Genomic DNA, 16,274 nt, shown 5'->3' with positions numbered 1-16,274 from the left:
ATACAGGGGGTCCTCCTAGTTTCTCATGCATTCATCTATAGGCTCACATCAGAAGGCAAAACAGATTCTCCGTCCTTGAATTTTAGGATTGAGACATAATCAAAAACAAAAACTATGCAAAAGCTGAACTCAATGCTCCTCATGTATTACAGCAATAGTGACAATGCCAGCAACAGTGTCAGCATTACCCATGCACGCGACAACACCAGCGCACAAATCCATTGTTTACAAAGACAATTTGCCAGTTCCAATGGGGAACGCTAGGCTAATATGCCTTTATGGCAGACCAGACCTGTCGGTAAACTTTGATAGAAAAAAGTTTCCTTAAACATTACTAAACTTTGTTTATCACTTCAAACTCCCAAATGAGCAGTTCATGAGGAGATAACAAGCCACACAGTCTGGATTGGTTAAGAACATAAGAACATAAGAACAAAAGAAAGTTTACAAACGAGAGGAGGCCCCATTCAGCCCATCTTGCTCATTTGGTTGTTAGTAGCTTATTGATCCCAGAATCTCATCAAGCAGCTTCTTGAAGGATCCCAGGGTGTCAGCTTCAACAACATTACTGGGGAGTTGATTCCAGACCCTCACAATTCTCTGTGTAAAAAAAGTGCCTCCTATTTTCTGTTCTGAATGCCCCTTTATCTAATTTGTGACCCCTGGTCCTTGTTTCTTTTTTCAGGGTCCCCTGGGTCGACATTGTCTATACCTTTTAGGATTTTTAATGCTTGAATCAGATCGCCGCGTAGTCTTCTTTGTTCAAGACTGAACAGATTCAATTCTTTTAGCCTGTCTGCATACGACATGCCTTTTAAACACGGGATAATTCTGGTTGCTCTTCTTTGCAGTCTTTCTAGAGCAGCAATATCCTTTTTGTAACGAGGTGACCAGAACTGAACACAATATTCTAGGTGAGGTCTTACTAATGCATTGTAAAGTTTTATCATTACTTCCCTTGATTTAAATTCAGCACTTCTCACAATATATCCGAGCATCTTGTTGGACGTTTAGTTTAATGAATGTTTGCGATACACAAAAGACTTCTTCCCACACTCCGACTATTTAACGAAACAGTATTCACAACACCAATGATTGAAGAAAAAGGATGGCTGTTTTTTTGCTCTGTGAGCACAGTGTTTTTGTTTAAATATTTGTTTTATTTTTGTTATTTAAAAATAAAAAGACGCGCCGCGTCATTTACTGCAGTACTTGCCTGGTGTGTGTTTACCTTCCTCCTTCTGACCTGACATCAGACGACTCAGCTACCCTGCCACACGTGGTGTCCTGCGTGGGATTGCAGCACCTCCTGGACGCAGGCAGAGTAGGATACTGCAGTTTTTTTCCGTTTTTTTTCTAATTACTTGTGTAGAAAAGGAGAGTGAGGAAGGAGGATGAGCTGCCAGAAGCAGCAGCAGGAGAGAGGTGTGAGGAGATGGTGGTCACGGGACCCCACCCAGCTGGGACCCCCATACTGGGACAAATAACAGGAGCAGTGGAGAGCCCCCCTGTGTGTCATCTGCAGGGAGTTTGGGCATGACCAGGGGGAATGCCCCTATGAAGACCCCTGCTTCTGGGAAGCTTACACAATGGGGAGAGTGTCCTGTGCATCAGGGTGGTTTTGGCTGCTGGAGCAGCAGACCCCATCACCTCTACAGGCCAAGGGAGAAAAGGTGAGGAGAAGGAGGCAGAGAGGGGACACGGACCTGGAGTGGGAGACAGTGCGTCCACAGCCCAAGAGGGAGGAGACTGAGCGTCCTCAGCCCAAGAGGGAGGAGTCGGTGCGTTCACAGCCCAAAAGGGGGGAGGCCGAACGTCTACAGCCCACGTCTCCACCAGCAGAGGGAGAATTCCTGCTGGTTCTGCCTCCATCTCCGTGGGAGGACTGTGTGTCTCTCCCACCTCCGCCAGCAGAGGGAGAGTACCTGCTGGTCCCACCTCCGCCAGCAGAGGGAGAGTACCTGCTGGTTCCACCTCCACCAGCAGAGGGAGAGTACCTGCTGGTCCCACCTCTGCCAGCAGAGGGTGAGTTCCTGCTGGTTCCGCCTCCATCGCCGCCACCAGCAGAGGGAGCATGCCTGCTGGTTCCACCTCCATCGCCGCCACCAACAGAGGGAGCATGCCTGCTGGTTCCGCCTCCATCGCCGCCACCAGCAGAGGGAGCATGCCTGCTGGTTTCACGGCTGCAGTCAGAAGGGGAGGAGCCCCTGCCGCCTTCGCAGCCAGAAGGGGAGGAGCATGTGCCGCCTTTGCAGCCAGAAGGGGAGCAGCAGGAGCTGCCTCTACCTCCACCACCTGAGGGAGAGGAGCAGGAGCTGCCCCTGCCTCCACCACCACCACCTGAGGGAGAGGAGCAGGAGCTGCCTCTCCCTTCACGACAGGATGGACCGGAACAGGAGGCTGGCAGTCCGCAGCCGCCCTTGCATAGGCTGCTGAGCAGAGGAAGGGGGAAAAACGCTGGGTCGCAGCGGCTGAGAAGAGGGCCAACCCCAGCACCAACACTGGTCCTGGCTCCCCTCCTGCAGTCGCTTCCCGAGGGTCCACTGCCACCGTCGCCTCCTGAGGGACAGCTGCCGCCCTGTCGTGCATCGCCTGGGGATGCCAGTTCGCCGTCGCCCGGGGACGCCCGTCTCGCACCGCCCAGGGATGCCTGCCTCGCACCGCCCAAGGATGCCTGGAAGGATGCCTGCCTCGCACCGCTCAGGGATGCCACGCCTGGATCGCCTGGGTCTGCCTGCTGCTCCGCATCGCCTGGGGCTGCCTGCTGCTCCGCATCGCCTGGGGCTGCCTGCTGCTCCGCATCGCCTGGGGCTGCCTGTTGCTCCGCATCGCCTGGGGCTGCCTTTTGCTTCGCACAGGGTACAGGGTACGAGGGAGAAGTGGAGCTCCCGCTGCCGCCTCCATGGCCAGGGGCTCCCCTCCCAAGTTCACCTCCCGAGGGTCTGCTGCTCCTGCCGTCGCCTGGGGTCGTCGAGGATCCTGCTTCGCCTGGGGTCGCTACACTGTGGCCGGAGCCCCATGAAGGGGAGCGTCCGGCCACGAAGAAGGGGGGTGAGGTCAGGAGACCAGCTCCCCCAGCCGCACTTTCGCGGCTGGAGATCGTGTGGTCGGAGCCCCACGGAGGGGAGCTGCCGGCCATGAAGAAGGAGGGGGAGGTCAGGAGACCAGCCGCACTTTCGCGGCAGGATAGGATGTGGCGGGAGCCCCGGAAGAGGGAGCTGCCAGCCACGAAGATGTGGGGGGTGGAGGACATTCCACCATGGCCTCCCCCAGAAACAACTTGCTTCCCCCTCTTCCGGTACTTTGAGACTGAGGGGGGAGGTGGCCGTTGGGGCCAAGTGTGCGTTGCACAAGGGGGGGATATGTAACAGGGCGAGGTGCCCTGTACATTGATTTGTTTATTTTATTTTAGAACGGGGTCCCCCTCCGTCCCTCTGTTATTTTGTAGTATTATTATTATTGTATTGGTTAAATGTATAGATGACGGCGAGCGCTGTATGTTTTGTTATTGTTTTCTTTAAATGACGGCGTAGCCAAATGTTTGTTTATTTTGGTTAGTAGCATGGATGGGAAACCCCATCCACAGTAACTGAAAAACTCGTGCAGATTGTGGTAATAGAATAATTAATTGCAAGCTAGTTAAACCCCTCGGCCACGATATAAAAAGGCTGCAGCTCTCCAGCTCGTGGTGGCTGTTGGAAGGAGAGAGTGAGCGAGAGGAGTGAGACGAAACTAAAACGTAAAGGATCAGTGACGGCTATTTGCCCAGCCTGATCGTATATTTTGTGTTCGTGATTTTGTTTTGTTTACCTGTTTTATTTTCGCTCAGTGAGCAAGTTTCTTTTTGTTAAAACCTTTTATTTATTTTTGTTATTTGTAAATAAAACGGCGGCTCCGCCACGTCTTTCTTTTTGAAAACTGCCGTGCCTGGTGTCAGTACTTACCTTCCTTCTTCTGCTGTGACGTCACTGCCCAGTCACCCTGTCACATTCTTCTATTAAGATATTTTGGCACCAACAGTTTTGAGTATAGAGCCCACTGCACATAGATCTGTGCTGTGGATTTCTCTGTGTAAAACTAATCATTAGATGGGTCTAGATTCTGTCACTAATGCTTTCGCTCATACGCACTAATAAACTTTAATTACACTTTGCAATGTTTTGTGTGTGAGTTGATTTCCTAATCGGGATTTCTGTTTAAATGGGATACAACGCCGGGAGACGATTCTTCCAATGCTATTTATGTTGTTTGATCGGGACGTCACTTCTTTTAATTGGAATGCAGTATTTTCAAATGATGAACAGAGATCGCTTTTCAGAGCATAAGAACATAAGAACATAAGAAAGTTTACAAACGAGAGGAGGCCATTCGGCCCATCTTACTCGTTTGGTTGTTAGTAGCTTATTGATCCCAGAATCTCATCAAGCAGCTTCTTGAAGGATCCCAGGGTGTCAGCTTCAACAACATTACTGGGGAGTTGGTTCCAGACCCTCACAATTCTCTGTGTAAAAAAGTGCCTCCTATTTTCTGTTCTGAATGCCCCTTTGTCTAAGCAAGACAGGTTAGCGTCAGGGATGCCAGGTGCCCAGGCAGTTTCAAAGCCAAATAATTCCCTCAAAAAAGTCCAAAAAAGCCAAACGAGGCCAAACAGAGGAAACTGACTGGATCACAAAGCATCTCCAAGATTATACATGCCTTTTACCGAGTATCCTGGCTACTAGCTGGCTCATGACATGAAGTAGGCCTTTAGCTCTTCCCAGTTCAGGAGGATGTTAAAAATAACTTTTCCCCTGAGCAGCCATCGTGTTGCAGAGAGCTTTTCAAAAGGAAGGGCTGTTCCTTTACACTCACCATCAGGATTCATGATGGCAAAAAGTGATTTGACTGACTTTTGTCGCACTGAGCTCTTTGAGAACCATTTAGGAATTTCAGCCAGCAGAAAGCCCAGATTTGCATGGAGTTTGTTAAATGCATGCTGAACGCAGGGAGCTAGCGAATGGCAGACACATTTGACCTGAATTCAAATACAATTCGGGTCTTCATCAGCAATTCTTGACCAAACAGAATTGTGTTTTCCCACCATGACTGATGCGCCATCTCTTCCAAAACCGATACAGTCCGACAGCTTGAGGCCAATACTCTCAATGCATACTTTCACAGCTTTGAATAAATCTTCCCCTGTTGCCTGTACAACAGAAAGCAGATCAACAAAAGTAGAAACTATCTCGCTTTCCTTCTCACTGAAATATTGTTCAACCACGCACATTTGCTGGATTTTGAAGTAGCTCTTGGTCTGAGCTGGGTGCACTTTGTGCGGTGGAGCTCGATTTTGAAGTAGCTTGGTCTGAGCTGGGTGCACTTTGCGCGGTGGAGCTCGATTTTGAAGTAGCTCTTGGTCTGAGCTGGGTGCACTTTGCGCGGTGGAGCTCGATTTTGAAGTAGCTCTTGGTCTGAGCTGGGTGCACTTTGCGCGGTGGAGCTCGATTTTGAAGTAGCTCTTGGTCTGAGCTGGGTGCACTTTGCGCAGTGGAGCTGGATTTTTTCAAGTGTATTTCCTTTAGCATTTCTTGATATAACTTCACCAAGGTGGTTGATGGTCGTAATAGCGCAGTGACAGGACACGGTGACAGCTAACTCGATTTCAGCTCGCTTGACTTCTTCATTGGCCCTAGAAACTCTTTAACAATCTGCTTGAATCTCTGCAGTCTGGCTTCCGGCCGCATCACAGTACCTAAACTGCTCTGCTCCGCATTGTGAATGATCTTCTACTCAATGCTGATGCTGCTGTTCCCTCTGTGCTTGTCCTCCTTGACCTAACAGCCGCTTCTGACACCATAGATCATGGCATTCTTCTTGACTGCCTTCAGAAGCATGCTGGGATCTCTGGAACCTGTCTCTCCTGGCTGTCCTCTTACCTATCTGAATGCATGCAGTCTTTTTTCTATGACGGAAGCAGTGCTGACGCAAACCCGGTCACGTGCGGTGTCCTTCAAGGATCTGTTCTCGGGCATCTTCTCTTCAACATCTACATGCTTCCCTTGGGTCACCTCATCCGCCAACATAGCCTCATGTTTCACTCCTATGCAGATGACACCCATCTCTACCTAAAACTAGACCCTGGATGCCCCTCTGCCATGGTCTGGCGCTCAGCTTTTCTTCAGCTCAACACTAACAAATCTGAACTTTTTCTAGTAGGATCGAAAACTCAACTCAAGAATCTCAATATTGCTGCCTTGAACCTCGGAAACTGTCTGCTCCTGCCTTCCCCGCTGTACGAAGCCTTGGTGTGCTTCTGGATAGCAACCTCTCCTTTGATGCTCAAATCTCCTCTGTAGTCAAATCCTCAATCTACCACCTCCGAAACATCTCAAAGGTCCGTCCCTATCTTTCCCTCCCGGATGCGGAGATACTCTATCATGCATTCATCTCCTCTCGACTCAACTACAGCAACTCTCTCTATGGTGGTCTTCCATCACGTGCCATAAACCGATTGCAGCTGGTTCAAAATGCCGCTGCTAGGATCCTTACCAGATGTAAAAATCATGATTACATTACCCCCTGTCTTGCCCAGCTGCACTGGCTACCTGTAAAGCTCAGGATTACTTTCAAAGTTCTCCTGCTTGCCTACAAGGCCCTTCATCACACAGGTCCAGAGTATCTCTCCAACCTGCTGACCAGCTATGTCCCTGCACACAAGCTGAGGTCCTCCGACTCAGGCTTGCTTGTTATACCCAAGCAAAACTGCACCACACTCAGAGAACTCTCCCTTAGCTTCATGGCCCGACTCTCTGGAACTCTCCCCCATCTCTATTGCGTGCAGCTCCCACAGTCGCTCGCTTCAAATCAACTCTCAAGACCCGCTTGTTCTTGCTTTCAATGCTCTTTAAGCCTGATATCTGTTATTAGCTGTTGTCTAAATTGCTGTTTCAGGGTTTTCACTCCATCTTATTTCCTATGATTCTGTATGACACACACGCATCCACAATGCTTAGACTTCACATCCTAGCCTTGTATTTAATGCCTGTAGTTAATGTATTTGCATTGTTTTTACTGTTTGTATTTAATGTCCTATGCCCTGTATTTCACTGTATGTAATGTATTATGCATTGTTCCTCGCTATCTTGCAAAGCTCTTTGTGATGGTGGTCCACTATGAAAGGCGCTGTATAAAATAAAGATTGATTGATTGATTGATTGATTGAATCATTGCATTGAGCACCACCTGGGTAAAGCCCAACATTGTGGATTTTATATTTATTGTCTTAATTAGGATACGTTTAGTATCACTGTGCTGGATAGATAAGGTGGAGCACATCAGTAGGACTGGGGGAATACACCAGAGGCACAGTAATTCATTGCAATGTTTATTGAAGGAGGATAAGCATTGTTTAGAGGTAGGCTTCAGTATATCTTTGCTGGGGAACTTTAATATTGGTTGACGAAAAATCCTCTATTGCTTGTGCATTGTTTTATTATTTTACTTGTGTGTTAATAAAATATATTCTTGTGGAGCTCATTATATATTTGACGTAGTTTGCATGTTATTTACTATACTGCATAATTTATTATTATTATTATTATTATTATTATTATTATTATTATTATTATTATTATTATTATTATTATGTATTTCTTAGCAGACGCCCTTATCCAGGGTGACTTACAGTCGTAAACAAAAATATATTTCAAGAATCACAGTACAAGTAATAATACAATTAAGAGCAAGATCAATACAATGACTTCAGTTCTAGTACAAGTACAAGTATATGACAAAATACGATTCAATAACGGAGCAGATAACAGTGTCAGTGATAGTTACATCAGGATATAATTAAATACAAAATACTACAGATTAAATAACACTTGTGACAGATTACAGTACTCTAAAGTACAGGATTAAATGCAGTAAAATAGAGGGCAGATAAGAGCAAGTAAAGCGCATTTAAGGAAAGGTGATAAGTGTCCAGAGGGAAAAACAGAGGAGTTCTATCTAATATATATAATCTTTATTATTATTATTATTATTATTATTATTATTATTATTATTATTATTATTATTATTTTAATTGAAGGCTTCTGGTTGTTGGTGTTTTCGCCGTGGTTACTTCCCTTTTAAAATGAGCCTAAGCACTGTTTAATGCGTTTTGGTTTCTGAATTAAAACAGAGATATGTGTTAAAGGCGAAAAGTCGGACGAAAGCACCGAAAACCAGAAGCCTTAAGCGTGTGTGTGTGTGTGCGTAAAAACTCTCGACACGGAGTAGAGAGGTAGTCCGTTTTTATTTACTTATTAAAAAAAAAAAAAAAAACTTTCAACTGAACGTACATTTAAGGCAAAAAAGCAGCACAGATCTAAAGATCATTTTCCTGAAAAAGTGTACAATCCTGCCTCCCGTTCCTCCGCTCTGTCTTCAAGGTTCTGCGCATGCGAACTTAGCAAAAAGACACTCATTTGGGGAGACTGGTGGTTATGACACTTGTCTTGGGTGCAGTCTAGCTTCGGACGCGTAGATGCAAATGCAGCTTTCTGGTAAGTACAGACTTTACATGCATGAAACTGAGAGTCTGTGGACAGAGAAGTGCAACAACCTTTTGACTTTTGTTTTTGTTTGTTTGTTATTATTTTTTTAAAATCATAAAAGTTAATGGGTGTTTATTACCAACATTGTTATTTATAAAACGGTATTCTTCTATGTAACTTTTAACAGGGTAAAATAATATAAGTGACCTTTCTTACTACCCTTGTTAAAAGTTACATAGAAGAATAAAGTTTTAGAAAAAGTGGAGCAAAATTTTGCACTGGAGCAAAAAGTTTTGGAAGTTGTCCTGTAAATGTTTCTGTACTTCATAACATTATTCTGTCTGCATTCTTGTATACAGAGCAGAACAGCGCAACACTTGCAACTGATTTGTTGCACTATAGTCCCACCAGATACACAGATACCTCAGTGTTTCCTTATCGATGCAATGAAACATGAATTGTTATGATTTTAATATATTGCAGTGATACGGGTGGGGGGGGGGGTGGTTGTGTGTGCAGGGGTAGGATCGTGCATGTGCATGTGTGTGTGTGTGTGTGTGCGTGAATGTGTGCGTGTGCATGTGTGCGTGTGTGTGTGTGTGTGTAGGGGAATTGGGTTGCAGGAATGGCATGAAAGACGTGGGGGGCGGGGGTCTGGCGTGTGGGGCGTGGGACAGAGGGGATATAGTTAGGGGTCTACTTAAATCGTGGTAAATTGACGTATTTTTCACGGGTAGGTTATGGAATAAAAATAGGATTTCGCGGACCTGTTCAAACATTAAATAGTCCTAAGTAGACAATATTTCAGAGCACTATAAAGCCTAATAGTAGTGGTACTATTACTAAAACAGAGTGTTGTCATTTGTTAAAAGGCAAGCATGCAGCATCTCCCAACAGTTGCTGCCGACGTTCTCTGTCTGGTGTGGACTTGCCCATACATTGAGACTGCACGTCTGCATCCACTGAATTGGTTGGAAGTGTAAGGCAAAGCTTTGCCAAGTTACACAGATGTGGAAATCAATTAGAAACAGCCCAAAACTCGGTTACCCAAGGGCATGTGGCATACTTTAATAAAGGCCATATATGCAGCACATTCGTAGTCATGTTATTTGTCCCATCCAATAATATATTTTATTAGTATCGAGTCAAAACAAAGAAAATGCGTCTAAAATTCTAACTTGCAGACAGGAATACTTCTTGTCTGGGCTGACTTTCCAGTTTGTTTTCTGAAAGCTGTTTATTTTCCGTTCTGTTCAGCAGCCTCTATAGTACCCTTTCGTTTAATGTGTGATTCTGAAGCTAAATAGCGATCGACTGTATTTTCTCCAAAGACACATTACAAGACATGCAAAACAATTACCTCCATCTGCATGTACAGTTTCTTTGGGAAATATCTTGACACGATCATCAGACAAGGAACAAGTGTGCAGAGAAATAAACAAAAATGAATCCCTTTATTTTCATTTTCAACTCCCAGTTCCCTTCCTTTACTTTATACTTTTATTGTTGTTTAAAAATAAATGGCTTCAATTCAATCCAGTCTCATTTCAATCCAGCCTCATTTCTATACCAAGAACCCGAAACACTACATTGGTGTCAGAGTGGGATAGAGCCACATGAACGTGCCCTGTACAGTGGGTGAGGTACAGTGCAGAGCCCTGGTCCATACCAGCGTCACCATCACTCTCATTCAAACGGGACTGTTACCACGCTGTGGAGAAGCCAGGCTCATTAGTCAGATTCAGATTAAAAGTGATACCAGAACACAATCTCATAACATGACAATGACAATATAGGCAAGAAAGAGGATATGTTAAATATACAGGTAGAGCTAGGTTACTCATACATTCAGGTAAGAGCAGCATTACAATTAATGATAGGGCTTTTAATAAAATTTGTCAGAAAATAAAAAAGAAAGCTCAATATTTAATTCTTAAATCATCTTATTCTTCCTTTCCCCCATACCCGACTTCATAATATTATAAAGAAAATCCACACAATTCCGTTTTTGCTTTTTTACTACTGTAGGTTAGAAGGCTCACGATAACAACACATTTTGTAAAAACGTTTAATGCTGATCAGTAGCTGCTTTTCAAGCTGCGTTTGTCTTCTGCAACCCACTGGCTTTGTGCATTTTGCACGTACTGTGGTTTTAGTGGCCTGGTGTTTATAAATGCAGACAGAGCAAGAGAGGCATTTTGTGCACGTAGCTTAACATGTTTGATATTTGTGGTCAGAGATAGCTTCTTAGGTGTAGAGAGCAAAGAAATACCTCTGTGACTAAAACTATTCAGCAGCAGAACCAAGGCTGACCAAGAACTCTTGTCCCGCCTTCGTCAACTTTTGTTTCAGTTTCGCTTTTGGTTTATGAAAAAAATAAAAGCCAAAAAAGAGACAACAATATTTAAGAAAAGTTGAATATTATATTTTGTTTTTGACCAGATTTGATTTTGGACTCTCGCATTTGATCAATTCCAATGACATAACCCAAGCTTGAAATAACGGAAGCAATGTAACACAAAAGAATGATGGACAGACAGACAGACAGACAGACAGACGTAGACAAGCAGACAGACATATTTTCTCAGCATGCTCCTACACAAGCAGTACTGCTGAGTAGGGCCTTGTGTTTTACACTTGTCTTTTAATCTGTAATTTAGTCCTACAGCCACAAGATGTCGATATAGCCTCCACAATAAGCCACATACTGTGAAATCATTAAACAACCTTCTCATTGTGTTACTTGAACTATTTGAATTGGTCAACCCATTACTACAAAGTACGTATCGGCAGATTTTAATAAACTGACCGCTGTAGATGGCTACTGACATTTATTAAACCCTTACATCCCTGTGAATACGTATAACAAGCAGCTGTTTCTGAACTAGAAATACTGGCTGAGTTGGGCATAAAAAGTCTGCTGGATTTGATGGTATTGATCCATCTTTTTTTTAAATTAGCTACTCATTTTATAGTATCACCTTTGACTCAATTTCTTTAATCTTTCCTTCATAACAGCAGAAATTCCTGTAGACTGGAAGTCAGCCCTTGTCATGCCTCTCTTAAAGGTGGTGATTTGACCGCCCCTAACTGTTATAGGCCTGTATCGGTTTTATCTTGTATTTCTAAGATCATGGAAAGATTTGTGAATAAGCGGTTAAGTCTTTTTTTTTTAGATAGCAATAATATTCTATCTGATTTTCAGTCTGGTTTTCAGTTCTGGGCATGGTTGTGTTACAGCAGTTTTAAAAGTTTTAGAGGATATCATAATGAGTCTTGATAAAAATTATAGCTGTGCTGTTGATACTGTAGAGCACTCAATTCTCTTGAATAAGGTGTGCGATATTGGTTTTGATAATTAATTCTCTTGCATGATTTCAAAATTATTTTCAAAATAGAGCTCAGTGTGTAAATCTGATGGATTTGTTTCACAATTTCGCTACTAAAGGTGTTCCTCAAGGCTCTATATTGGGCCCTACCCTTTTTTCAATTCATATTAATAATATTGCTCAGTTAATAGGCAACTCTCATAATCATCTTTAGGCAGATGACACTATTTTGTATTCAGTTGGTCCTACGCTGCCATTAGTAATGTGTGATTTGCAACTTAGCTTTGATAAAATAAAACAGGCCTTCTATGACTTGCGTCTTTTGCTGAACATTGATAAAACTAAACGTATGCATTTTAATAGAAACAATACGACAGGTTCTCTTAATAGTGTCTGCAAAATTGTTACTTCTAGTAAGACTGAATTAAAGCAAGTAGCAGTTTATCCATATTGAGGTGTCTGGCTGGACAGCGCTTTGTCTTTTAAAACCCATATTGATGAAGTTCAATCTAAAGTTAAGTCTAGAATTGGTTTTCTCTTTTGCAATAAATCCCCTTTTCCAGTTCCGCTAGGTATACTCACGTCCAGGTGTCTGTTCTTCCAGTACTGGATTATGGTGATGTTGTCTACGCAATGACCTCGAAAGCTGCTTTGGGGAAGCTTGATGCTTTATACCATTCTGCTATAAGATTTATAACTGGTGATTCTTACCTTACTCATCACTGCAATCTTATTATGGTTGAATGGCCTTCATAGGGCGATTGGATCATTGGGTTAGGTTAGCTTATAGAACCCTGATTGGAAAAACCCCACTATATCTGCGCAACCTAGTACAGTTATCTGCTTCAGTTTACAATTTCAGTTCAGATTCATTTATTAGATTGGTTCTTCCCAGAGTGTCCACTGTTTCTGGGTGTAATTAATTTCAGTTTGGGGCTGCTCATGACTGGAATGAATTTCAAATCAAGTTAAAACTACAGTGTTTTGTTTTGGAGGATTTGAGAATTTGTTCTCAATCTTCTTAAAATGTATTGTAACAGGGCTCCCGAGTGGCGCATCCAGTAAAGGCGCTCCACGTGGAGTGCAGGATGCGCTCTATCGTCTGGACGTCGCGAGTTCGAGTCCAGGCTATCCCACAGCCGACTGTGGACAGGAGCTCCCAGGGGGCGGCGCACAATTGGCCAAGCGTCGCCCGGGGGGAGGGAGGGTTAGGTCGGCCAGGGTGTCCTCGGCTCACCGCGCACCAGCGACCCCTGTAGTCTGCATGGTGAGTCTGCAGCGTGTAAAGATGCGGTCGGCTGACGGCACACGCTTCGGAGGACAGCGTGTGTTCGTCTTCACCCCTCCCGAGTCAGTGCAGGGGTGGTAGCGGTGAGCTGAGCTTAAAAAATAATTGGTGATTCCAAATTGTGAGAAAATAATAAAAAATAATTGGCAATGACTAAATTTATAAAAAAAAAAAAAAAAAAAAAAGTATTGTAGCAAGCCTTCAAAATGACTACTTTTGGCGGTTCTAGGTAGAAGTGCTCATAACTTATTTTTGCGATTCTGACTTTCAAATGCCGTCAGGGTATTTAATACACGTATTTAGGAAAAGTCAAGAACAGACAAACACGGATCTTTAACACACGTAATTTAAATTTTAAAAGTGAAAACCTTCAAAATGACTACCGTGGTGGTTCTAGTGTTAAAGCTGAACGCACGTTCTCCTCTCCTTTTGAATTTTACCTTTGGAAGGCACAAAAGTCCAGCGTTAGCCGACCTTAACTGTGCAGAGGTTTATATGGGGACAGAATCTCTCTTAGGTACTCTGGTGCTAAGCCATTTAGTGCTTTTCTATGTTAAACATAAGATTTTAAAATCAATTCTAAAATGTACTGGAAGCCAGTGCAGTGAGGCCAGCACAGGAGTTAAATGAGCCCGTTTTTTCATTCTAGTCAGAATCATCCCAGCTGCATTCTGAACAAGCTGTAAACGTGATGAGGCGTGATGAGGAAGCCCAGCAAATACAGCATTGCAATAATCAAGTCTAGATGAAATGAAAGCATGAATTAGTTTCTCTGCATCAGCCAGAGAAAGAAAATACCTACTTTTAACAATGTTTCATAGCTGAGAAAAAGACACTTTATAATTTTTCGAATATGTGGCTCTAAACTCAAATCAGAATCAAATATAACCCCCAAGTTTCTCACATCAGGTTTTATTTCAGAGGTCAGGTTGCCAAAATCATTTTTTAGGGAGTTTGCAATCTCTAGTTGTTGCCGAGAACTTATTTGAGTTTGATTGCAAAACATTTTTAGACATCCAACCTTTGATGTCAGCAAGACACTGTAGTAAGACTGAAATAGCAGTGGAGTCTCCAGGTTTTACAGAAATATAAAGTTGCGTGTCATGAAAAACAAAAAAAATAATTCAGAGCTCTTGTGCATTATATTTTGCTATTAAACTTAAGGATCATTAGTTGGTTAACCTGATTTTACGTTGCTCTGTGAAAATGTGTCCACATGAAGAAACATTTCTTTAAGCATCCACAGAATTGGTAAAAACTGACAATATATATTTGCTAAACTGGGAATTAGTTCTTCTGCATTTCTCCAAAATTCGAGAGAGAGATTATAGATTATTGTTATTGTATCATACCTACCTAGTGCGGGAACTATATCATTGCACCAATAAATGTTAAACTAGTCTAAGGGTTACGCATATAACACATCAGCCCCAGGACAGTCATACAAGACAAGGTTTCTTCCTCGTCGTGACACACCACTGAAGGGAGTGTGAAGAAAGTAAAACTGTGCTTTTCAAAGTTTAACTGATTTGAAAAACTATAGTGGAGCCACATGTTTATGTATGTAAGTAAATTTGAAGCACCTGAGGCTGATGAAGCCCTCGATCAAAGCAGAGGAAACCCCATTCACAGGGTCATGTGTAGTCAGTGCTGTGTGCCAGGCTGACGACGTTACAAGCCATGTCGGGAGTAGACCTGTGTGGTCAAAAAGCACACACTGTGTGAACCTTAGTGGAGTGGAGAAACTTGTAAGCCGTGTTTAAAACAAGGGCTTTTGCAGGTAAGGCTTAGCCGTCAGTTAGAATGAGAAGAAAAGTTTCTGATTTGTATTAATAAAAGTGCTGAAGTACTGTTCTGTGTCTGGTGTGTTAAGGGTGAAAAGAGAGCCAAGTAAATAAGGCTATGTTTATATGTATATATATTAGCTCAAAGAGCCAGCTGCCCTCGAGATGTAAAATCCGTTTTTAGTAATATTTGAAATATATATATTTCTCTTTCCCTCCCACCTCCCTTGCTCTTTCTTTACTCATTTCCCATCCTTCCCTCTCTATCTCCACTCTTTCTGGCTCTATCCCTCTCTCCCTGCCCCTTATCTCCCTCTCCCCCGCTCGTGTTCCCCCTCTCCATCTCCGCATTTCGTGCTTAGCTCTTTACACAAAAAGACGCGGCTGAACCGGGATGGAGAAAACGGTGAAGGACCACATTATAGACATTTTAGAGGACCTGCCCGACAACGGGCTAAAGAGGTTCAAGGACAAGCTGGGCGAAACGTCGTTCCAGGGGCGCAAAATCGGCAAGAGGAAGCTTCAGAAGGGGGGAAGCGTGAAGGTAGCTGATTTGTTAATCGGCACCTACACAGAAACGCACGCCGCTGAGAACACGATCAAGGTTTTAAATGCCATTAACGAGGCAGACCTGGCTGAACAATTGAAAAAAAAAATTGAAGCTGGTAAGTAGTATTACACCGTGTAACAATTTTTTTTTTTTTTTGTTCCTGGGTAGTAAGTGTTATTTCCTAATTGCTTATGCCTCAAAAGTATAGAAAATGGCTATTATTCCCCACAAACTTTGCTTTTGTGACCAGGACAGTGATATTTTGTAATTTACCTATTTCCAATGAGAAAACGGGTGAATTTGTGTCTTTTCGTTCACATAAAGTCAGCAAAAAACAACATATGAATCCAAATTAACATGTATTTATACTAAAGTAATACAAAAATGACTACAAAAGATTTAGAAGTGAGTAGTTTTTCGAGATTTACGATTATACTGTAAATCACTTTCACGAATCAGCCCCCAAATGTAGTCTCCCATCATGTTCTCGTTATACTGTCCTTGGTAGCGGCGTTCAAAGTCCAGTATATCCTGGTGGAAGCGCTCGCCTTGCTCCTCCGAGTACGCTCCCATGTTCTCCTTGAATTTATCAAGATGAGCATGGAACAGCTTTGTCACAGTGGTTCAGGGCTTCCTGGGCAATCACAAGGCCGAAAACTATGTGGAGCTGGTTGAGACTCTGGTGAAGAACTAGGGCACAATGGGCTGTAGGATGTCCCTCAAAGTCCATCTCCTTGATGCTCATCTTGATAAATTCAAGGAGAACATGGGAGCGTACTCGGAGGAGCAAGGCGAGCGCTTCCA

This window comes from Acipenser ruthenus, chromosome 54 (assembly GCF_902713425.1).
Source record: "Acipenser ruthenus chromosome 54, fAciRut3.2 maternal haplotype, whole genome shotgun sequence".
NCBI classification, from domain to species: Eukaryota; Metazoa; Chordata; class Actinopteri; order Acipenseriformes; family Acipenseridae; genus Acipenser; species Acipenser ruthenus.
The sequence above is the reverse complement of the archived record's forward strand: the minus strand, read 5'-3'. Positions refer to the sequence as shown.